The sequence below is a fragment of the Glycine soja genome, chromosome 14, assembly GCF_004193775.1.
Source record: "Glycine soja cultivar W05 chromosome 14, ASM419377v2, whole genome shotgun sequence".
Taxonomy (NCBI): domain Eukaryota; kingdom Viridiplantae; phylum Streptophyta; class Magnoliopsida; order Fabales; family Fabaceae; genus Glycine; species Glycine soja.
The window spans coordinates 42,300,288-42,325,238 of NC_041015.1; the positions used below are offsets into that span (position 1 = coordinate 42,300,288).

The 24,951-nt window shown below is 39.6% G+C and overlaps 1 pseudogene; it reads left to right on the top strand.

Annotated features, from left to right (window-relative positions):
- Positions 1-17,849: 17,849 nt before the first annotated feature.
- On the top strand, positions 17,850-24,743 carry LOC114384069 (annotated as a pseudogene).
- Positions 24,744-24,951: the final 208 nt, after the last annotated feature.

Here is a 24,951-nt window from a genome sequence, read left to right on the forward strand (position 1 = left end):
CCACAAATAAACGTTGGTGGCGACTCCGCGCATCTTTCCTCCTTTGGAAAGCGCACCCGTGAGCCTCACCCTCGCTCACCCGCGAAGGGCACGTTGCGACAGGTGGCATGAAGTCGAAGAGATTGAATGTTCAACTTCGTGTGCGGAGATCTATCGATAGATATGTGAAAAATGTGATGGTTGTCAACGAGGAGACGAAGAATGCGACGAAGGGTGTTCACCTTCAAAATGCAAGAACGATGTTATGGAAGTGATGAAGAACAAACAAGAACAGTATCAGTAGATGCAGCAGAACAGAAATGTCATACACCGAAGTTGCAGCAAATTGAAAGAGGGAGAGAGACGAGAAAAATACACAGATTTGCGTGGTTCACCTTTGATCAAGGCTACATCCACGGGAGGGAAAAACAGAGAGCTTTTTATTATCGATGCAGTATACAAGTGGAAGCTTCTCCTATATAGAAAATACAGGGCATCCTTGCCTTATATAGGCAGAGGACAAAACATAAAAATAACAGAATAAACTTCCATATGGATTTTAGTCACAACTCAACAATTCACCACCTTGAACTAACATCCATATAAAACGCAAATTGCACCCTCCAACCACACATGATTTTAACCCCAACAATCAATATTGAGCAAGCTTAAGCAGTGATCAAACTTGCTCTTTGGAACTGGCTTTGTGAACATATCAGTAGGATTATGCAGAGTGCTAATCTTATGAACTTTGGTTCTTCTTTCTGACCGAATGAAGTGATATCTAACATCTATATGCTTGGTTCTATCATGATGAACCTGATCCTTGGCCAAGCATATAGCACTAAGGCTATCACAATAGATGTTAGCATATTCTTGATTAATTCCGAGATCATTTATCAGACCTCTTAGCCAAATTCCTTCCTTTGCAGCTTCAGTAAGAGCCATATATTCAGCCTCAGTAGTTAAGAGGGCAACAGAAGGTTGAAGTGTTGCCTTCCAACTCACCAAGCAGCCACCAAGGGTGTAAGCATATCCTGTTAGGGACCTTCTCTTGACAAGATAAGCAGCAAAATCTGCATCAGAATAGCCAGTGAGGCAGCAATCTAAGTGAGATCCATAGATCAAACCTACATCTGCAGTCCCTTTAAGATATCTGGAAATTCTCTTCACAGCCTTCCAATGTTCTTTTTGAGGTTGGTTTAAGAACCTACTAACCATGCTAACAGCATAAGCAAGGTCAGGTCTGGTGTAGACCATGACATACATGAGACTGCCAACAACACTTAAGTATGGAACCTTTGACATATAGTCCTGATCAGCCTCAGCTTGAACCTTTATCACATCAAACAACTTCTCTTTTTCTGAAAGGGGAGTGTTGATAGGTTTAGAATCACTCATTCCAAACCTCACAAGTATCTTTTGAATGTAATCCTTTTGGGACAAAAATAGCCTTTTTTGAGTTCTGTCCCTATAGATCTCCATTCCTAAGATTTTCTTTGCAGCCCCTAGATCTTTCATATCAAATTTGTGGCGTCCCCAAAATAATGACTGGTTTAATGGTAATGATTTAAATAACGAAAACCATGGTAATTTTTTTTTCTTCCTTTTCTTTTTCATTTCTTTCTCTTTTCACCATAACTAGGTTTAGAAGGAAAATCCTCACTATAGAGTCCTGAATGGCCAGTTCACAACTCTATTCGGAGTCATTTCTTTCTTACGGCCCATAATCTCTAAACTATTTTGCTGTTTCAAAAGGAAGAATGTACCAGCCATTACTTTAGGTCGTCACGTGAAAATAAAAGAATAAAATACGGTCGATAAACTCCTTTACAAATAAAGTTGCTAATGCTTTCTTTTCAAATAACAAGATTTATCATAAATGCATTCATCATTTAAAGCTGTCCAAAATATGGGAGTTTTACAAAATACATAGTGTCATCCAGAGCAAAGGTGTCCACAGTGTTGGCTTCAGCCACATGTATACAATCATCAAATTCCTATACAATAGGTCTACCAATACAAAAACAAAAGAGTAAACCTAATAGTCAGTCCTAGATACACCCACCCTCAAAAAGTATATAAAACTAGTCCATGGAACTATCCACTATGATGAAGAGCCTCCACTGGTCGCCATCTCTCTCAGGCCACTATCCGTCGTAGAGTCTGCCTCAGATGCCGACATGACTTCCTTGGGAGAATCCACCTCAGGAAGTGGGTCCTCATCGCCCTCTAGAAAATCAAGAGCATCCACAGCAGGCTCAGCAGGTAGCTCCTCGGGATCCTCCTCAGGGTCTTCCTCGGATGACGTCACCTCGATCACTTGGACTGGCTCCACTAGACGGTATGGTGTAGGTGTGGGTAGTATCCACTCCACAGTGCGCTGAAGCGTGCGCACGGGCTCATCTGGATGCACCAAAGAAGTCGCCGTAAATCGAATAGTGCCCCAAAATCGGCACCTCGTATTGCCTTCGAGGGTCTCCCAGGCTCCCTCTAGGCGCTCCATCTCTACTCGATCATGGATTAGCTGCGCCGCCATCATGATCTACAAGAAAGAAAAGAAAGGGATAGACTCTTTCACAAGAATCTAACTATGCCGCAACACAATTATTCTCATAACCATTACATGCAAGTAAGAGGGGTATCTTTAGGCTTTTCATCTCTTGTAATCGATTACACAGCCTTGGTAATCGATTACCAGAAGCCAAACTCGAATCACACAGCTTCAGGGCATGAAAACTGAAAAAGGCACTGTGTAATCGATTACACATACCTGGTAATCGATTACCAGTGACCCATTCCTCTGTGTAATCGATTACACAGACTGGTAATCGATTACCAGAGGCCTCTACAACCTGCTGCCTTCAATTCTAAGCCTGGTAATCGATTACACCCCCTTGGTAATTGATTACCAGAAGCCCTCATGGCTTCCTGATCTCGTTTTCAAGCCCGGTAATTGATTACACCCCTTTGGTAATCGATTACCAAAGACCATCTTAGCCTCCTGTCTTCATTTTTAAGCCTTGTAATCGATTACCCACCCTTGGTAATCGATGACCAGAGGCCATATCTCACATATCAATCAAATTTCACAACTGGCCAGCCACCACAAGCCCCCTTGCTTTGTGGTCTTTGTTCCTTTTATCTGTTGACTGCCAGGAGCTCGCTCGCTTAGGTACATCACAGGTTCTCACTGACCGACTATGCCCGGGTTGGGTCGGGATTGGTCAAGCTTGGTTTTGGGCAATAGCACCCCACCTGACGTCCCCAAGGTCTCCTGACCTCCGCGACATATCTCCAAGTACCACTCTGTGGTCAACGAATAAAAGCAGGAAGTTTCACCCTTCTATACTTCCTCATCTCAAGCTTGTAGGATTATGGGGTACCCATCACATGTGGTACTAGGTGGCGGTCGGGCGATGGTGCACAACAAGTTTTCCACATCCACAATGCGCGCATAAACCCACCATCCCCTGTTGCCCACCTCCAACTGAGCTCACGTACTCCCACGTAGCCCATATCCTCGTTTCTCTCAACACTGGGTCCCCATCAATCCTCCCAAGCTTCCCCAACATCAAAGTAATACAATATTCAAACAGCACAAGCTATCACAGCCAAGCAAAACAGGGCAAAGGCAGAAAACTCTGCCCAAAACACCAACCAAATTACAGCTTTTCTCACTTAAAGACCCCAGTAACAATTCCTTCGTTCTGGTTCATTAACCGTTGGATCGACTCGAAAATTTTACTGGAAGTCTCTAGTACATAAGCCTACATTTTGACCGTTGGGATCTACTAGTAAACATCCAGAACTCATTCTGCACTACCCTTTCCACAGCCAATCACACACAAGCATTTTTCTGCACTTGTGCAAAATTCTGCTGCACAATTTCATAGCAAAAATTTGCACAAAGTGCAGATTTCGAAAACCACACTTCCCCTCATCCAATCTTGCCCAAATCAAATCCTACAAGTCCTAAATCATGTATCAATCATGTCTAAACCAAAGCCAAGCTTCAAACCACAGCAACACAAAATCTAGGTGTCCAAAACCCCTCAATTTAATGGATTTTCTAGGCTTGAGAAGTGAAATTTAGAATGAGGTAAATTTGAAGCAAACTCTCACCTCACACAAGTCCATAACATCAATCTAAACTTGCTCAAACTGGACTCAGACTTAAAATTCCACCAAATCAAAATTTGACTCCTCAACACCCAATTTTGCCCTAGAAATGACTCTTGGTTCACTTTGGTCATTTGTTTTTCTCCCTAGCACAGTCCAAGCTTTCTCATAAGTCCTAAATGACGTTTCAAGCTAGAATTAACTCACTTTAACCTCCATTTATCACAGAATCCAGATTTAACCTTCCAACTCTCAAAGCCTCACTTTTTTTCCACTCATAACACCACATTCTCACTTTCTAACCCTAGGTTAATTCTACCCTTCATCTCTAACAGTTTTCCATAAGCAATTTCAGCACCTAAGCATCACAAGCATCATCATAAAAACCCTAAAACTGAATGGGTATGTTTAACTCATCCAAACATGGCAAGTTCAACATGCTTTCCACAAATTTCTTCACAAATAATCATCATAAAGCAGAAACCTAGCAAGACTACCCATCATATCTCCCAAAACCCCATACCCACGAAAATCAAAGGAGAAAGAAGTCCACCCAAACCTGAAATTTCGAAGTCCCACACGTAGAGACGCGCTTCACGACTCCGGAAATGCCCTCCTTTTGCGATTTGGAGCGGAAATGAGCACCAAAGGTTGAAGCTTTGTTGGGCAACAATGGTGGATGAAGAAAAGAAGAAGAAGGCTGCGTGAGAGAGAGAGAGAGCTTCTGAATTTTTCTGTTTTGCTGAGTGAGGAGAGAGAACAGCTTTTGTTTTTTTTTTTTAAAAAAAAGGTTTTTCTCTTTTCCTATTATTTTATTTAAGCTATGCCACATGTCCCCATTTGAGTGGAGCAAAAAGGGCCCACTTTCTCTTTTGATGGTGACCCATACTCAGCCACAAAAAGTGAGAAAAATCTGACCTTTGAAACGCTAAAATCCTGCCTTGGTTTGCGTGCCATTTCTCTGGTTCCAGTTCCTCGTGTTTCTCTGCGTCCGTCAGGGCCAGTTTTCGAAAGTAACCAATATATATATCAAAACACTCAGAATAAAACCCCGAGCGTGGTCCAGAGGTTGGTTTCGTTAAATTTTAAGTCGCACGCAAAACGATGATTTTTAAACTAATTAATTAAGAATTAACCCATAACCTCCCAGTTATGGATTTCTCTTCCTTAATTAGCCTAACCCGCATATCTTGCCCCCGCTATTCCTACTTCTACCAAAAACATATATGCATATACACTGAATAATACTTATCTATGTATATAATCATTCAAAATACATCGTTTTCAAAAATTCCGGGTAGAAATTTCCAGGATGTTACAATACTCCCACCCTTTTAGGAATTTCGTCCCCGAAATTAACTACTCTATGAACAAACTTGGGTACAATTCTCTCATCCTATCTTCCAACTCCCATGTAGAATCACCCTCATCGGTTCCCCACTGCACCTTCACCAACGCGATCTCCTTTCCTCTCAACGACTTCATTCTTCGGTCAGTGATCTTCTGAGGTTGTGCTTTATAGGTGAGGTTATCCTTCACCTGTACCTCGTCCACTGCAAGTATATGTGATGGATCTGGGTTGTACTGCCTCAGTTGAGAGACATGAAACACAGGATGCAAATTCGATAAACTCGGAGGTAAGGCGATATGATAAGCTACAGGCCCAATCTTCTTCAAAATCTGATACGGACCTAGATACTTGGGTGTCAACTTCCTAGATTTGAGAGCTCTTCCGACCCCGGTTACGGGAGAAACCTTCAAAAACACATGCTCCCCTTCCTGAAAATCTAGTGGCTTCCTCCTTCTATCATAATAGCTCTTATGCCTATCCTGAGATGCTTTTATCTTCTCTCGAATCAACTTCACTTGTTCGTTAATCTGTTGTAGCATTTCAGGTCCAAGAAGTACTGCTTCTCCATCATCGTACCAACAAATAGGAGATTTGCACTTTCGTCCATATAAAGCTTCAAAAGGAGCCATACCAATACTGGCTTGGTAGCTATTGTTGTAAGTAAACTCAATCAATGGCAAACAATCCATCCAGCTACCTTGTTGCTCTATAATACACGCTCGAAGTAGATCCTCTAGAGTCTGAATGGTTCGTTCAGTCTGACCATCTATTTGAGGATGATAAGCTGAACTAAGCTTTAGCTTTGTCCCCAAGGCTTCATGTAGACTTGTCCAAAATCGCGAAGTGAACCTCGGATCCCTGTCGGATACAATACTGGAAGGAATTCCATGCAACCTTATTACTTCCTTGATGTACAACTCCACTAGCTTCTCCATTCTATACTTCATATTCACCGGAATAAAATGAGCAGATTTGGTGAGTCGATCTACTATGACCCACACAGCATCATGTCCACGACTAGTCTTGGGTAAACTAGATACAAAATCCATAGATATGCTCTCCCATTTCCATTCCGGAATTTCCAATGGCTTCAATTCTCCTGATGGTCGCTGGTGCTTAGCCTTAGACTTTTGACATGTTAAACATCTTGCTACATATTCAGCCACATCTTTCTTCATGCCATGCCACCAAAAACTTCTCTTCAAATCTTGGTACATCTTAGTCATTCCAGGATGGAAACTAAGACGACTTTTGTGCGCTTCTTCCAAGATCTTAACTTTCAAATCATCTAAAGATGGCACACATATCCTCCCCTTGAATCTAATTAACCCGATTGTGTCCTTCTCAAACTCCACATTCTTATCCCTCATTACATCTAACACCTTGCCTTTCAAAAACGGGTCATCCTCTTGAGCCTCGCGTATGTGATCTACGAATTCATTTGTGATCTGCAACGCTCCCACAAATAAGCTCTTGGGTCATACCTCGATTGCTAGATTCAGATCTCGGAACTCCTCTATCAATCTCTGCTCCAAACTCATCATAGTGGCAACATGTAAAGATTTCCGGCTTAGCGCATCGGGTACTACATTAGCCTTTCCTGGATGGTAGGAAAGTCCAAAATCATAATCCTTGAGGAACTCCATCCATCTTCGTTGCCTCATATTGAGTTCCTTCTGATCGAACAAGTATTTGAGACTCTTGTGATCACTGAAAACTTCAAAACGAGTACCGTATAAGTAATGCCTCCAAATCTTTAAAGCAAAGACCACTGCTGCTAGTTCCAAGTCATGGGTCGGATAGTTAACTTCATGAGGACGTAATTGACGTGAGGCATAAGCCACCACTCTTCCCTCTTGCATGAACACACACCCCAAACCTTTCCCGCTTGCATCGCAATACACTTCAAATGGTCTCTTAGGGTCGGGCAAAATTAACACCGGAGCTGTCGTCAACCGCCTCTTCAACTCTTGGAAACTTTGATCACACTTCTCATTCCAGACAAACTTTTCGTTCTTACGAGTCAACTTAGTTAGGGGCAATGCCAATTTGGAAAATCCCTCAATGAACTTTCTATAATAGCCAGCCAACCCCAAGAAGCTTCGAACCTCCGTTGGAGTTGTCGGTTGTTGCCACTCCATAACCGACTCCACCTTGTTCAGATCCACCGCAACCCCGTCTTTAGAAATCACGTGCCCCAATAACTGCACCTTCTCCAACCAAAAGTCACATTTCGACAATTTGGCGAACAACTTCCTATCCCTCAGGATATGCAACACAATCCTCAAGTGCTTCTCATGCTCCTCCTTATTCCTCGAATACACTAGGATATCATCAATAAACACAACCACGAACTGATCCAAGTAATCATGGAATATACGGTTCATATAGTCCATGAAAATAGCCGGAGCATTAGTCACTCCAAATGGCATGACTAAATACTTGTAGTGCCCATACCGAGTCCGAAACGCAGTCTTTGGGATATCTTCCTTCTTAACTCGGATTTGATGATACCCCGACCGCAAATCTATCTTTGAAAATACCGTCGCTCCCCTCAATTGGTCAATCAAATCATCTATCCTTGGTAGAGGATATTTGTTCTTGATAGTGAACTTGTTTAACTGCCGGTAGTCTACACACATCCTCATACTTCCATCCTTCTTTTTAACCAACAAGACCGGCGCTCCCCACGGTGATGCGCTTGGACGAACAAATTGTTTGCTCAAAAGATCCTGCACTTGTGCCTTCACCTCTGCTAGTTCTACTGGAGACATTCTATAAGGCGCGATCGACACTGGATTCGCCCCAGGCACCAAGTCAATAATGAATTCCACTTCTCTCTCAGGTGGTAATTCACAAATGTCGTCAGGAAAAACTTCCGGAAATTCTGACACCACCGGTATACTACTAACTTCAGCGTCCTCTTCCACATACATAGAGAACAACACCATGTAAGTTCGAACATCCCCCGTTCCTTCGTTGGCCGCATCCTCTTTTAAAGATTCACTTGGAACTACATCTCCACCAAACACTAGCATCTTCTCCTTACAGTCTAGAAAAATATGGTTAGTAGATAACCAATCCATCCCCAAGATCACATCTAGATGAGCTAAAGGTAGGAAAATCAAGTCTGCCATAAAAGATCGACCCTCCATAATTATAGGACACTTCAAACACACCCGAGAGGTGGTTACAGGCTCGCTCGTTGGAGTAGACACCACCATATCATATGGTAACTCCGTCGCACATAACCCCAACCTCTCCACACATGCATGAGATATGAAAGAATGCGTGGCACCCGAATCATAAAGTACATCTAGTAGTTTATCAGCAATCAAACACTTACCCCGTATCAAATCGTCGGAGGCAGCCGCTTCTGAACCACTCATAGCAAACACCCGAGAGGGTACTTTTGGTCTTCCACCACTAGTGTTGTTGTTGCTAACATTACCGCTCCTTGTGGAATTAGCAGGTCCACGATTGACGGTGTTGGAATTGGCAGTTACCGTCGGTCTCCCGATCACCCTACATTCTCGAGCATAGTGGCCCACCTTGCCACAAACATAACAACGGTTCTCCTGCATCTGTTGGAGCTGTGGGCAATTCCTCTTAAGATGCGGTCCCCCACACTAAAAGCACTGCACCCCAGTCCCCCTTGACTGGCTCATGTTGGAGGTAGCCATAGGTTGCTTCCCCTTGTTGCTAGCATACGGCTTCATCCTCTTGTTACCATTTCCTCTAAAAGGATGGTTTCTCTGAGGTCCTCCAACGCCACTAGCTTGCCTCTCCTTCATCTTATCTTCAAAAATCCTGCACTTTGTCACCAGCTGGTTAAAATCCGTGATCTGCATGTAGCTAACCGCCTGTTGGATCTCCAACCGAAGCCCATTCTCAAACTGAGCACATAAATCTTCCTCATTCCGAGCATCTTGGTATTGAGGCCAATACTGCAGAAGCTCATTAAACTTGGCCGTGTACTCTCCAACAGACATGTTTCCTTGCTTCAAATCCAGAAATTCCCTCGCCTTCCGCTTCCTGAGATCTCGTGGAAAGTAATTCTCCAGGAATTTGTCCTTGAAGGCATTCCAAGGAATCACGCCTCCAGGTGCAACAAATGAAGGCTTCACGAACTTCCACCAATTCTCGGCCTCTCCTTGGAGCATAAATGTCGCATAGAGGACCTTATGCTCCTCAAGGCAACCCATCGCCTCGAAAATCTTCTCCGTCTCAGCTAACCACAACCTAGCACCTTCCGGATCATAGTCTCCACTGAACTTTGGCGGGTGGTTCTTACGGAAAGCCATGAGTCCCCGGTACTCCGCCGGCTCCACATCACGTTCCTGCACTAGAGTTTCCAGCACAGCTGTGATGCGGTCGAGGACATCACGGTTCTGATCCCTACCACGTCCTGCCATACCTATCCTGTAGGGAAACTATTAGTACCCAAGAAATCCTAATGAGAGAGTGTACCACACAGGCTATGACAGTTATAACAACATCCTTCTCTTTATACATACTTATACACACAACAACCCTATGAATCAGTCACACATCCATGCTCAAGACAAGAAGGCAGAAATACACACAATGTGTGACTTAACGTCACTCCCCGAAACCTACTTCCAAGTTTCAGAGATACACAACATTCACACAGCAAGACCATAACAGGTTCACTAGAATCCAACTTTTGCTCTGATACCACCAATTGTGGCGTCCCCAAAATAATGACTGGTTTAATGGTAATGATTTAAATAACGAAAACCATGGTAATTTTTTTTTCTTCTTTTTCTTTTTCATTTCTTTCTCTTTTCACCATAACTAGGTTTAGAAGGAAAATCCTCACTATAGAGTCCTGAATGGCCAGTTCACAACTCTATTCGGGGTCATTTCTTTCTTACGGCCCATAATCTCTAAACTATTTTGTTGTTTCAAAAGGAAGAATGTACCAGCCATTACTTTAGGTCGTCACGTGAAAATAAAAGAATAAAATACGGTCGATAAAATCCTTTACAAATAAAGTTGCTAATGCTTTCTTTTCAAATAACAAGATTTATCATAAATGCATTCATCATTTAAAGCTGTCCAAAATATGGGAGTTTTACAAAATACATAGTGTCATCCAGAGCAAAGGTGTCCACAGTGTTGGCTTCAGCCACATGTATACAATCATCAAATTCCTATACAAAAGGTCTACCCATACAAAAACAAAAGAGTAAACCTAACAGTCAGTCCTAGATACACTCACCCTAAAAAAGTATATAAAACTAGTCCATGGAACTGTCCACTATGATGAAGAGCCTCCACTGGTCGCCATCTCTCTCGGGCCACTATCCTCCGTAGAGTCTGCCTCAGATGCCGACATGACTTCCTTGGGAGAATCCACCTCAGGAAGTGGGTCCTCATCGCCCTCTAGAAAATCAAGAGCATCCACAGCAGGCTCAGCAGGTAGCTCCTCGGGATCCTCCTCAGGGTCTTCCTCGGATGACATCACCTCGATCACTTGGATTGGCTCCACTAGACGGTATGGTGTAGGCGTGGGTAGTATCCTCTCCACAGTGCGCTGAAGCGTGCGCACGGGCTCATCTGGATGCACCAAAGAAGTCGCCGTAAATCGAATAGTGCCCCGAAATCGGCAACTCGTATTGCCTTCGAGGGTCTCCCAGGCTCCCTCTAGGCACTCCATCTCTACTCGATCATGGATTAGCTGCGCCGCCATCACGATCTACAAGAAAGAAAAGAAAGGGGTAGACTCTTTCACAAGAATCTAACTATGCCGCAACACAATGCTTCTCATAACCATTACATGCAAGTAAGAGGGGTATCTTTAGGCTTTTCATCTCTGGTAATCGATTACACAGCCTTGGTAATCGATTACCAGAAGCCAAACTCGAATCGCACAGCTTCAGGGCATGAAAACTGAAAAAGGCACTGTGTAATCGATTACACATACCTGGTAATCGATTACCAGTGACCCATTCCTCTGTGTAATCGATTACACAGACTGGTAATCGATTACCAGAGGCCTCTACAACCTGCTGCCTTCAATTCTAAGCCTGGTAATCGATTACACCCCCTTGGTAATCGATTACCAGAAGCCCTCATGGCTTCCTGATCTTGTTTTCAAGCCTGGTAATCGATTACACCCCTTTGGTAATCGATTACCAGAGACCATCTTAGCCTCCTGTCTTCATTTTTAAGCCTTGTAATCGATTACCCACCCTTGGTAATCGATTACCAGAGGCCATATCTCACATATCAATCAAATTTCACAGCTGGCCAGCCACCACAAGCCCCCTTGCTTTGTGGTCTTTGTTCCTTTTATCTGTTGACTGCCAGGAGCTCGCCTGCTTAGGTACATCACAGGTTCTCACTGACCGACTATGCCCGGGTTGGGTCGGGATTGGTCAAGCTTGGTTTTGGGCAATAGCACCCCACCTGACGTCCCCAAGGTCTCCTGACCCCCGCGACATATCTCCAGGTACCACTCTGTGGTCAACGAATAAAAGCAGGAAGTTTCACCCTTCTATACTTCCTCATCTCAAGCTTGTAGGATTATGGGGTACCCATCACATGTGGTACTAGGTGGCGGTCGGGTGATGGTGCACAACAAGTTTTCCACATCCACAATGCGCGCATAAACCCACCATCCCCTGTTGCCCACCTCCAACTGAGCTCACGTACTCCCACGTAGCCCATATCCTCGTTTCTCTCAACACCGGGTCCCCATCAATCCTCCCAAGCTTCCCCAACATCAAAGTAATACAAAATTCAAATAGCACAAGCTATCACAGCCAAGCAAAACAGGGCAAAGGCAGAAAACTCTGCCCAAAACACCAACCAAATCACAGCTTTTCTCACTTAAAGACCCCAGTAACAATTCCTTCGTTCCGGTTCATTAACCGTTGGATCGACTCGAAAATTTTACTGGAAGTCTCTAGTAGATAAGCCTACATTTTGACCGTTGGGATCTACTAGTAAACATACAGAACTCATTCTACACTACTCTTTCCACAGCCAATCACACACAAGCATTTTTCTGCACTTGTGCAAAATTCTGCTGCACAATTTCACAGCAAAAATCTGCACAAAGTGCAGATTTCGAAAACCACACTTCCCCTCATCCAATCTTGCCCAAATCAAATCCTACAAGTCCCAAATCATCTATCAATCATATCTAAACCAAAGCCAAGCTTCAAACCACAGCAACACAAAATCTAGGTGTCCAAAACCCCTCAATTTAATGGATTTTTTAGGCTTGAGAAGTGAAATTTAGAATTAGATAAATTTGAAGCAAACTCTCACCTCACACAAGTCCATAACATCAATCTAAACTTGCTCAAACTGGACTCACACCTAAAATTCCACCGAATCAAAATTTGACTCCTCAACACCCAATTTTGCCCTAGAAATGGCTCTTGGTTCACTTTGGTCATTTGTTTTTCTCCCTAGCACAGTCCAAGCTTTCTCATAAGTCCTAAATGACGTTTCAAGCTAGAATTAACTCACTTTAACCTCCATTTACCACAGAATCCAGATTTAACCTTCCAACTCTCAAAGCCTCACTCTTTTTCCACTCATAACACCACATTCTCACTTTCTAACCCTAGGTTAATTCTACCCTTCATCTCTAACAGTTTTCCATAAGCAATTTCAGCACCTAAGCATCACAAGCATCATCATAAAAACCCTAAAACTGAATGGGTATGTTTAACTCATCCAAACATGGCAAGTTCAACATGCTTGCCACAAATTTCTTCACAAATAATCATCATAAAGCAGAAACCTAGCAAGACTACCCATCATATCTCCCAAAACCCCATACCCAGGAAAATCAAAGGAGAAAGAAGTTCACCCAAACCTGAAATTTCGAAGTCCCACACGTAGAGACGCGCTTCACGACTCCGGAAATACCCTCCTTTTGCGATTTGGAGCGGAAATGAGCACCAAAGGTTGAAGCTTTGTTGGGCAACAATGGTGGATGAAGAAAAGAAGAAGAAATCTGCGTGAGAGAGAGAGAGAGCTTCTGAATTTTTCTGTTTTTTTGAGTGAGGAGAGAGAACAGCTTTTGTTTTTTTTTTAAAAAAAAAGGTTTTTCTCTTTTCCTATTATTTTATTTAAGCTATGCCACATGTCCCCATTTGAGTGGAGCAAAAATGGCCCACTTTCTCTTTTGATGGTGACCCATACTCAGCCACAAAAAGTGAGAAAAATCTGACCTTTGAAACGCTAAAATCCTGCCTCGGTTTGCGTGCCATTTCTCTGGTTCCAGTTCCTCGTGTTTCTCTGCGTCCGTCGGGGCCAGTTTTCGAAAGTAACCAATATATATATCAAAACACTCAGAATAAAACCCCGAGCGTGGTCCAGAGGTTGGTTTCGTTAAATTTTAAGTCACACGCAAAACGATGATTTTTAAACTAATTAATTAAGAATTAACCCATAACCTCCCAGTTATGGATTTCTCTTCCTTAATTAGCCTAACCCGCATATCTTGCCCCCGCTATTCCTACTTCTACCAAGAACATATATGCATATACACTGAATAATACTTATCTATGTATATAATCATTCAAAATACATCGTTTTCAAAAATTCTGGGTAGAAATTTCCAGGATGTTACAAAATTCACCACTCAGGAGGATCTTCAGATTTTGTATATCACACATTCTTTTTGCTGCAATAAGCACACCATCTACATAGAATAGAAGATAGATCATTGATCCATCTTCCACCTTGTGATAAACACAGCAATCATAGAGACTTCTCTTGAATCCTAGGCTGGTGATAAAGCTGTCAAACCTCATGTACCATTGCCTTGGAGATTGTTTCAAACCATACAAGGACCTCTGCAGTTGACAAACATACCTTTCTTTTCCTTGAACTTCAAACCCTTCAGGCTGTTTCATTAGAATATTTTCTTCCAATCTTCCATGGAGAAAAGCAGTCTTGACATCAAGTTGTTCAAGTTCCAGATCTTGGTTTGCCACTATAGCAAGCAAAACCCTGATGGATGTATGTCTAACCACAGGAGAAAAAATTTCGTTGAAATCTACTCCTTCTTTCTGGCTGAATCCCTTGGCAACTAACCTAGCCTTGTATCTTATTCCTTCCTTTTCTGAAAGACCAGGTTTCCTCTTGAATATCCACTTGCAACCTACCACATGTCTTCCTTTAGGTAGTTCAATAGGTTTCCAGGTCTGATTATTATATAAAGATTCCATATCCTCTTTCATAGCTAACAACCAATTTTCAGCTTCAGGCTGATTGATAGCTTCTTGGTAGGTGGCTGGTTCATTTGAATCTATTTCTTCAGCTGCATGTAATGCATAGGTAGCCATGTCTTCAAATCCGTATCTTTCAGGAGGTTTAGTGACCCTTTTTGGTCTCTGATTGATTCCAGAATTGAGCTGTGGAGGATCAGGTTCAGCAGCCAAATGAGACTCATTTGCACTAGAATCTTCTGATTTCCCACCTTGAAGAACCACATGAGATGTTTCAGAATTACCCCCTTTTTATGAGTCTTTGGTTATAGATTCTACATCCTTTTCTTGAGGAGAGTGGCAGCTCTGTGTTCCAGCAATTGGAACCTCAAGCTTGGGATGAAACAAATGTGATTAATCAAAAATTACATCTCTGCTGAGAATAACTTTCTTTTCCGAGGGTGACCAGATCCTATAGTCTTTCACCCCATCACCATAACCCATAAACAAACCCTTTCTTGACCTAGGTACCAGCTTTCCTTCATTGACATGATAATAAGCATTGCAACCAAATACTCTTAGGTTTGAGTAGTTTGTTGTTTTGCCATTCTAGATTTCAATAGGAGTTTTAAGTCCTATAGTAGTAGAGGGTGTTCTATTGATCAGAAAACAAGCTGTATTGATAGCTTCTCCCCAAAAACTTCTGTTGAGACCAGCATTAGACAATAGACATCTTGTTCTTTCCAGGAGTGTTTTGTTCATTTGTTCAGCAACTCCATCTTGCTGAGGAGTGTTCCTAACAGTAAGCTGTCTAGCAATTCCTTCATCTCTGTAGAATTTGTTAAATTCTGTTGAGCAAAACTCCAAGCCATTATCAGTTTTGAGTCTTTTAACTTTCCTTTCAGTTTGTTTTTCAATCAGTGCTTTCCATTCTTTGAAGCATTTGAAAGCTTGACTCTTCTGACTCATGATGTAGATCCATGTCATTCTTGAGTAGTCATCAATTATGGACAAAAAATACCTCCACCACCTAGTGAAGGTACTCTTGCAGGCCCCCAACAGTCAGCATGAATGTAATCAAGAGTTCCTTTGGTGGTGTGAATTGCTTTAGGAAATTTAATCCTACGTTGCTTGCTGAAAACACAGTGCTCACATAATTTAAGTTCATCCAGTTTTTGATTTCCCAACCGCTGTTGTTTTTGAAGTATCATCAAACCTTTTTCACTCATATGACCTAGCCTCATGTGCCACAATTGAGTTAAGTCAGGTATGCTCTTATTGGATCTTGATGCAACAGCTACTAGACCATCATCAATACATGTTGTACTTTGAAGTATATAGAGATTATCCCTCTTTATACCCTTCATCACTATTGTAGAGCCTTTCTGAATTTTCATTACCCCATTTTCAGTGCTGCATTTGAACCCCTTTCCATCCATAATACCTATGGAGATTATATTCTTCTTCAGCTCTGGAACATGCCTAACTTCAGTGAGTGTTCAAATAATTCCATCATGCATCTTGATTTTTGCTGTTCTAATCCCAATTGTCTTGCATGAGACATCATTTCCCATGAAGACATTTCCACCCGGTTTCTCTTCATAGGTGTCAAACTAGGTTTTGTTAGGACACATATGAAAGGAACAACCAGAGTCTAATATCCACTGATTTTCAGAATGTTGGTGATGATCAACAACTGAGAGAACAAACTCATTTTCTGATGTGGAACCTTCCTTGGCAACAACAACAGATGGTTTGCCCTTTTTCTTGGGACAATCTTTCTTCCAATGACCTGGCTCCTTGTAGTAGTTACAGATATCCTTTGGATTGACATGAGTCTTCTTCTTCCCTTTAAAAACCTTTTTCTTGATGGAGTTAGAGACCACCAGACCAGATCCATTTGATTCTTCAGAATTTCCAGATGCTTTAGATCGAAGTTCCCTTGAGTATAAGCTGGATTTCACCTTCTCCATGGTGACACATTCCTTACCAACACTAAGAGAATTGACAAAGCTTTCATATGATGGTGGTAGAGAGGCTAACAGAATCATGGCAACATCTTCATCCTCCATCTTAACATCTATATCTCTTAATTCCATCAAAATAGAATTTAATTCATCAAGATGATCCTTAAGAGATGTACCTTCTTTCATGTGTATACCAAACAGACGCCTCTTCAAGAAGAGCTTGTTGCATATTGACTTAGTCATATATAACTTTTCCAACTTGAGCCAGAAGCCACTTGCAGTTTCTTCATTTGCAACTTCATATAAAACTTCATCAGACAAGGAAATCAAGATTAGTGAGTGAGCCTTTTCTTCTTGTTCTACAAGTTCTTTAGTCTTTGAAACAGAGGCCTTTTCTTTTGATTCAGAAGTCACTTCTTTCTTCATAGATGCAGAAGCAACAGGAGCCCAGACACGTTGTTCCTTTAACAAAGCACACATCTTGATGCGCCACAGATTGAAGCTGTTCTTTCCATTGAATTTCTCAATCCTGATTGTGTTTGACATGATTTCTTGAATGTTCTTGATCACAAAGAAGCAGCGAAAGAACCAGAAACAAGACTCCCACAGCTTGATCTTTGTATTCAGACGAGAATCTTGAATTCCCTTGATCGCAACTTGAGCTCTGATACCAATTTGTTATGGAAGTGATGAAGAACAAACAAGAACAGCAACAGTAGATGCAGCAGAACAGAAATGTCATACACCAATGTTGCTGCAAAATGAAAGAGGGAGAGAGACGAGAAAAACACACAGATTTACGTGATTCACCTTTGATCAAGGCTACATCCACGGGAGGGAAAAATAGAGAGCTTTTTATTATCAATGCAGTATACAAGTGGAAGCTTCTCCTGTATAGAAAATACAAAACATCCTTGCCTTATATAGGCAGAGGACAAAACAGAAAAATAACATAATAAACTTTCATATGGATTTTAGTCACAACTCAACAAACGGGTTTGTTGTTTGTTTTGTGGTGGAGGATTTGTAGTTGTTCACAGACATGGTGGGTGATTGTGTTTTTGTTCTAGAATGATTGCGGTGAAAGGGCATGATTAGTAGCGGTGGTGTCGCTGCCGTGGTAAGCTCTTGGCGGCGACACAATGGTGTTGATTTTGTTGCAGGTTTTTCTTGAAATTAAAGGTGTGGAGTTACCAAACCGCTAATGGAGGATACTACTATTTCTGCGCATGAATGGTTGATCCACAGCCGCTGCTGCTCAACAATTCCGAGCCAACTCAGTTTCAAAACACCCAAATCGCCTGGCTTGACGTCTTTCGCTGCCTCTCTGTTTTTGTATCGTATTTAACTCACTCTTTCTTTCTTTCTTTTTTTCTTTGCTTTCAAATTACCAATAAATTTTATTTGTCCCTTTCTCAGCTTATGATATTGGTGGATTATGGGGGTTGCATCTTCCCCATCATTGCTCATGCCCCCTGGAATGGGATTCACTTGGCTGATTTCATCATGCCTTTTTTTCTCTTCATTGCTGGAATTTCTCTTTCCCTCGTTTATAAGGTACTACCTACACCCACCTATTCTTGTCAAATTAAATTTAGCAACAAGCATTCATTAAAGCCTTCTCTTTTCTTTTCCTCATCAAACGTCAGAAAAGACCTCAAAGAACACAAGCTACATGGAAAGCTTTAGCTGGAGCACTTAAACTCTTTGCTCTTGGTATTCTTCTTCAAGTTAATAATTTCTTCTTACTCGCCTAACTTCTGTTCCTGTCATTCGAGTTTCATCAGTTAATGTATTCAATTCAGGTGGCTATTTTCATGGAGTAACTTCCTTCACTTTTGGTGTTGACATTCAAAGAATTCGATGCCTGGGCATTTTACAGGTAACTTCATCCATATTCCATAACATAATCTCTTGTAATTTCTTCACTACTTTATTACCTCATAACTCATGGTTCATATTACTATTTTGTTTATGCATACATATTATTTGCAGAGGATATCTATTGGATAGATTGTTGCAGCTTTATGCGAGATCTGGCTTCCAGCTCCGCGGCGGAAAGAATTAGGTTTCATCAAAAGTTACTACCGGCATTGGTATGGTTTTCATGTCAGTACTATTAAATTTGAGGGCTCTAATGTGTCTATATCTGATTACCCTATTAATCAAGATTGTCTCTAAACCAAAGTCATCCTATTTGCTGCCACATGATGTTTAAAAGTAAAATTTAACATCTGTTGCTGCCACATGATGTTTAAAAGTAAAATTTAACATCTGTAGCTTGGGACTTTCTAAATTCAAAAGTCCCAAACCAAAAGATGTTAGTAGAAAATTAAATATACTTAATTAGCAGGATTATTCCATTTCAGATTGAGTGAAGTCAGCAAAAATATATTAATCTAGTATTACATCCAGTATATTCATATTTCTCTTGAGTAGTCCTCCTTTGCTCATAACTTTACAAATATTTTTATGCAGGTTTGTTGCAGTAGTATTGTTGGCAGTTTACTCTGGATTACTGTATGGTCTATATGTTCCAGATTGGCAGTTTGATGTATCAGCTTCTACCTCTTCATTGCCTCCTATTAGTGGTGGTGATATTTACACGGTGAGAGTAGGTTCAGCACTCCTCATTCCTCACTCTGCTATCTTTTATTTGTGTCAATTTTTTGTTTTGCATGCTTTTTAATGTTGAAAACTTTAAGGTTAAAGGAAATTGTTTCTGTTTGCTACTCCTAGGCACTTATGGTAGTTACGATAAAATTTGGTAACCCATACATACAACTTGCTATTTTGAGAAATAATAATGTTTGTTCCACACTCTAATTTGAGGTGTGAAGTGGATGGAAGGAAGAATGATAGAAAAAGAAGGGGAAAAAAAGAAAAAGACTCTAATTTGAGGTGTGAAGTGGATGGAAGGAAGAATGATAGAAAAAGAAGGAGAAAAAAAGAAAAAGAAAAGTAGTATAAAATATAAGAAAAGAGAAAAAAGGTAGAAAGAAAATATGTAAAATAAATGTAAGAAAAATAGGATGTAAAAAAATCAAAATCATTTAAAAAATATATGGATATTGGTTCAAAATCATCATAAAAAACAATAATATGAAAATTTATTAGATGATCCATTATTATTGTTTTCATTAATTTTTTATTCTAAATTAATAAACTTAAATATATGTCACATAAAAATGAACTGAGACCGTAAATATATGATGTCCCGGATTTTCTAGTAATTTTTTTTTATTAATGCATGTCCAATTGATAAAACATTGATGTCAGTGACAAAGTTAACCAATTGCTAAAAATACGATTTCTACCTAGTGGACAATTTTGTTTATTGTCTAAAGCATAGGGGCCATATATATAGTCCGTGAGGAAGTCAGTTTTAGATTAGAGATATCTTAATCTTAATTATATGAATTTTATGAAAGAAAGAAGATGAGAAAATCACCATAGGCACAAGAGCATAATAATGTAGAGGATAAACTCCCGGCTTATTGAAATGGACTTGTATTTTCACTGAGATTTGTTTGGCAATTGGATGTACATACAACCTTACGCATTCCAACTAGGATGAAAAACTCTTTTAAATTAAAACAAAATTAATTTCAAGTTCAATTGATCAGCTGAAAGTAACTTGCATCTTCTTTTAGCTAAAATGATCTGTTACTTTCTTAAATTTTGTAACTTAATGTGAGTTTCTAGTGTTGCCTTTTTAATTGCTATCTATTCTAGCTTAGGGCTTATTTGATACAGTTTTATATTTCACATTATTAGAGACTTGTATCATGAAGTTATTACTTGATGAAGCTGATTTCCCCTGACTAGGCAGTCTCTAACAAGATGTTTTATTTTCTTGTGCATATTTGCATGGATTCCTGTTATTTTCTTGTGCATATTTGCATGGATTCATGTTCAAGTTTATTCACTACAATTGAATTTATTACATATTTCTATGCCTTCGAAAGACGTTTGTCAAACAATACGTCTTTTTGTAATTAATTAATTGGTAATATTATGCTCTTTATCTTACTAGAAACTACAAAATTTGCAATAGATAAAATAAACGGGCAAGAAATACAATGATATTTACTTCTTTTTTAATTAATAAATGTTAGTAGTTAGATTTTATTAGTAGAATGATTCAAATTTATGATCTATCTCTCCTCCACATACATTTACTTAAATAGGAAAACAACCATGTTGTTTTTTAAATCCACATATATTTCTCCTTTTGAGAATGATTAAATATGTTTTAAGTAATTGTAAATATGGCAATGTTTATTACAATATTATTTTTTAAGTAATCGTGGTTGCTAGCTAGCTATAGTGGACTACTTGTTAACACTGAATCATCAGAGAGAAGTAAGTGAAATACCATGTGATTAAGTTCATAAATATTATACTACAATGCCAAAGTTATACCTTAATAATATTCATTTTCCATTTTGTCATCTACACTAGCATAGCCGGGTGATAAATGAAAGCCTGAACTCCCCTGCAAAGCACAATATGGCACTTGTAGTGGTTGATGCATTCCTCTGAGGACTCTCCAAAGACACTGCATATCAGAATTTTGAACTAAGGTAAAGAATTTATTATTTTTGTATAAAAGAGGCCAAAGATGTTTGAAGTTTTAGCCCAATGTTTGAAGTTTATTATTTTTCTATAAAAGAGTTTAATTACTTTAAGTATTTCTTTTATTTGATAGTAATTATCTATCCATTTATACAAACAAGGCCCTGAAAAATGCAAAAAGTACCAAAGTGCTCCTAACTTGTTGAGGTGTTGTCGTCTTATTTTGTTCCTGCCTAAAATCATCCCTGTGCGTTTTTTAAATTTTTAATTGTATTGGCAACACGTGGCACGCGTTCACGCGTTTTGCTTCCCGGTGGCACGTAATCGAAGGGTTTCGCCTACTCACCATTCTGTTTGTCATTTTTGTTCCTCTCCACTAGCGAGAGGCCCGTGCCGATGCACGAGCTGATACTCCAATTTGAGTATCGAAAAGATTGAATACTTAATACAGAGCTATATGTAGGTAATACAGTATGATTTGAAGGTGTTATATTGTTTGGAATAAAGGAAGGATGGATAACAAAAATATGTGAATCAAATGATTTTATGATTGGATAATATGGACGCAACTAAGTGGTGAAGGAGGAAGCCAGTGGTGAGATACGCAAGAGCATGAGTAGCAAAGGAGACATGAGAAGCTTCCATGCGTGACGACCAGCATAGAACAACAACACCAAGGAAGAGTGGAGGCATTTGGCGTGAAGTATAAAAAGGAAGTGTTATGAAGAGAGAGAATGAGAATGGGAAATGGTGGTGTGTTATTAAGAGAGAGAAAGAGTGCAAACATTTGGCGTGAAATGTAAAAAGGAAGAGTGTTAGGAAGAGAGAGAATGAGAATGGGAAACGGTAGGTGAGACTTGTTGGAAACGTAAATGCGCACCGGGAGAAGTAAAACGCGTGCCACGTGGCCACGAAATAAAATACAAAATTAATAAAATAAAAATAATAAATACTTGGGCGGGAATGAGAGGGGCTTGGGCACTACGACAACAAAATAAGTTTATAATTTAGCAAAGCAATCTATAAGATGTTAAGTCAAAATTGAAAAGAAATAGAAAAAATGCTTGATACCGAAAGGTATTGAACCCTAAACGTAAGGCACACAGGAGATTCCTAGAAAATAGGGCATAGAAAACCAAAAAATACAAAATTGGTTGTTATCAACCGAGGCTGTGAATCATGTTGTAGGAAAAAATAAGCAACAACTTTTGAAGCAAAAATGGAAGAAGATAATTCACTTAAATGAAATGGGAAAAAATAGAAGAGAAACAAAAAGCGGAGGATAAAAAAGAGGAGAGGATGAGGAAGAGAAAGAGGATGAAATAGAAGATTGACTAATGGAGACACAAAAGAAATGAAAGAGAGATATTCATTTTGTTATTCAACAATCTCTAATTTTTTTAAAATGTTCCCTGTAGTTGTTTGGTGTATAAAATGCATGTCAAATATGTTTAAAAATGTATGAACAAAGAGAAAACAGAAATAAAATGTTAAAAAACTAGGTAGCAAATGTTGAGACCTATATTCAGTTTCTGTTTATATGTATGAATACATTTTAGTAAAATATAAACAACAATTAATTTGTTTGTGGGTACATAAACTGGATGAATTTCAGTTATGGACCCCTCTCTGGAAGAAAGTTATGCTTTTTGCATACACCATAATCAAATATAGTCAACAATAAAAACAGTGAATATTAGAACCAAAAAAGTAATAGATATAAATTATAACCTAAAAAAATATGTTCACAACAATCAGATGTTCAGCGTAAAGCCAACGAAATTGTTTGGTACCCTAAGGTATTTGAGGGACAACATTAATAAAAATATAAATCAAATTAAAACAAAAAAGGTCATTGACTGTGGGTATGGTATTCAACTGGAAAGGTCTTCATCCCATATGACTTCTTTCCTAAATAGGACTTCCCATGTAAGTTCGTCAAACCTGTAGAAGAACACAACTTCATCTCCGGCCATTAAATTATTTTCAGACAGGTACTGGAACCATGGTTCCGCAAGAGATGACAAACCATCATGAATGGTGATCTGCCACTTGTTACGTCTACCATTACCACGTTAAACAAGAATATATTTTTTGATACAAACAAAAAATTTGAAGCTGTTGTTGGAAGAACCTGTATTCAAACCATAACAGTGATTAGACGACAATATTTTTTTTTTAATCACCAGTGAATTTATTTGAGTCAAACGAATATAAAGGTCAATAATTTAATAATAGATTTGTTTGACTGCGATTAAGAAAAGTTGGCAGAGAAAAATAACAACACAATTGAGTGGGTTAGAAACTCCTACCAAAGGGAAGTTGTGTTGCATCATGTCTTGTGTGACATCAGTTGTAATGGTTGTAACAACTGGCCTTCCACGTGATTGTGTATGTGGATAGGTCCCATGACATCAACGTCGAAGGAGGTATTTTTGTCAGGAGAAAAAATCGGATAATGACACTGTCATTAATGTCGTGGGCTCTCCTAAATTCTTTCAACCCATTGGCAAAAAAGTATCGGGTGCCATATTTCCGCATCCTAACAAAATGTTTGCTTTCATTATAGTCAAATAAAACATAAGTTGGGTAGTATGACTTCCATTGTCTATGGTAAGACAATGGAACCTCAATGATGTTTTGCAAGGAAACATGTTAACAATAGAAATAAGTACATGGAATAAGGGAAATGAAAAATACTTGGGATTGTGAATGGTGACCTTGTTCACAATCCCAAGCATTTTTCCATTTCCCTTATTCCCTGTAAAAAAAAACTTATTTCTATTGTTAATATGTTTCCTTCCAGAACATCATTGAGGTTCCATTGTCTTACCATAGACAATGGAGGCCATACTACCCAACCTATGTTTTATTTGACTATAATGGAAGCAAACATTTTGTTAGGGTGTGGAAATATGACACCCGATACTTTTTTGCTGATGAGCTGAAAGAGTTTATGAGAGCCCACGACATTAATGTCAGTGTCATTATCCGGATTTTTGCTCCTGACAAAAATACCTCCTTCGACGTTGATGTCATGGGACCTATCCATAGACAATCACGTGGAAGGTCAGTTGTTACAACCATTACAACTGATGTCACACAAGACATGATGCAGCACAACTTCCCTTTGGTAGGAGTTTCTAACCCACTCAATTGTATTGTTATTTTTCTCTGCCAACTTTTCTTAATCACAGTCAAACTAATCTGCTATTAAATTATTGACCTTTATATTCGTTTGACTCAAATAACATTCACTGGTGATTCAAAAAAAATAGTCGTCTAATCACTATTATGGCTTGAATACAGGTTCTTCCAGCAACAATTTTAAATTTTTTGTTTAGGTCAAAAAAATATATTTCTGTTCAACGTGGTTATGGTAGACGTAACCAGCGGCAGATCACCATTCATGATGGTCTGCCATCTCTTGCGGAACCATGGTTCCAGTACCTGTCTGAAAATAATTTAATGGTCGGAGATGAAGTTGTGTTCTTCTATAGGTTTGACGAACATACATGGGAAGTCCTATTTAGGAAAGAAGTCATATGAGATGAAGACCTTTTCAGTTGAAGACCATGCTCACATTCAATGACCTTTTTTTTTGTTTTAATTTGATTTATATTTTCATTAATGTTATCACTCAAATATCTTAGGGTATCAAACAATTTCTTTGACTTTACGCTGAACATCTAATTGTTGTGAACATATTTTGTTGGGTTATAATTTATATCTATTACTTTTTTGGTTCCAATATTCA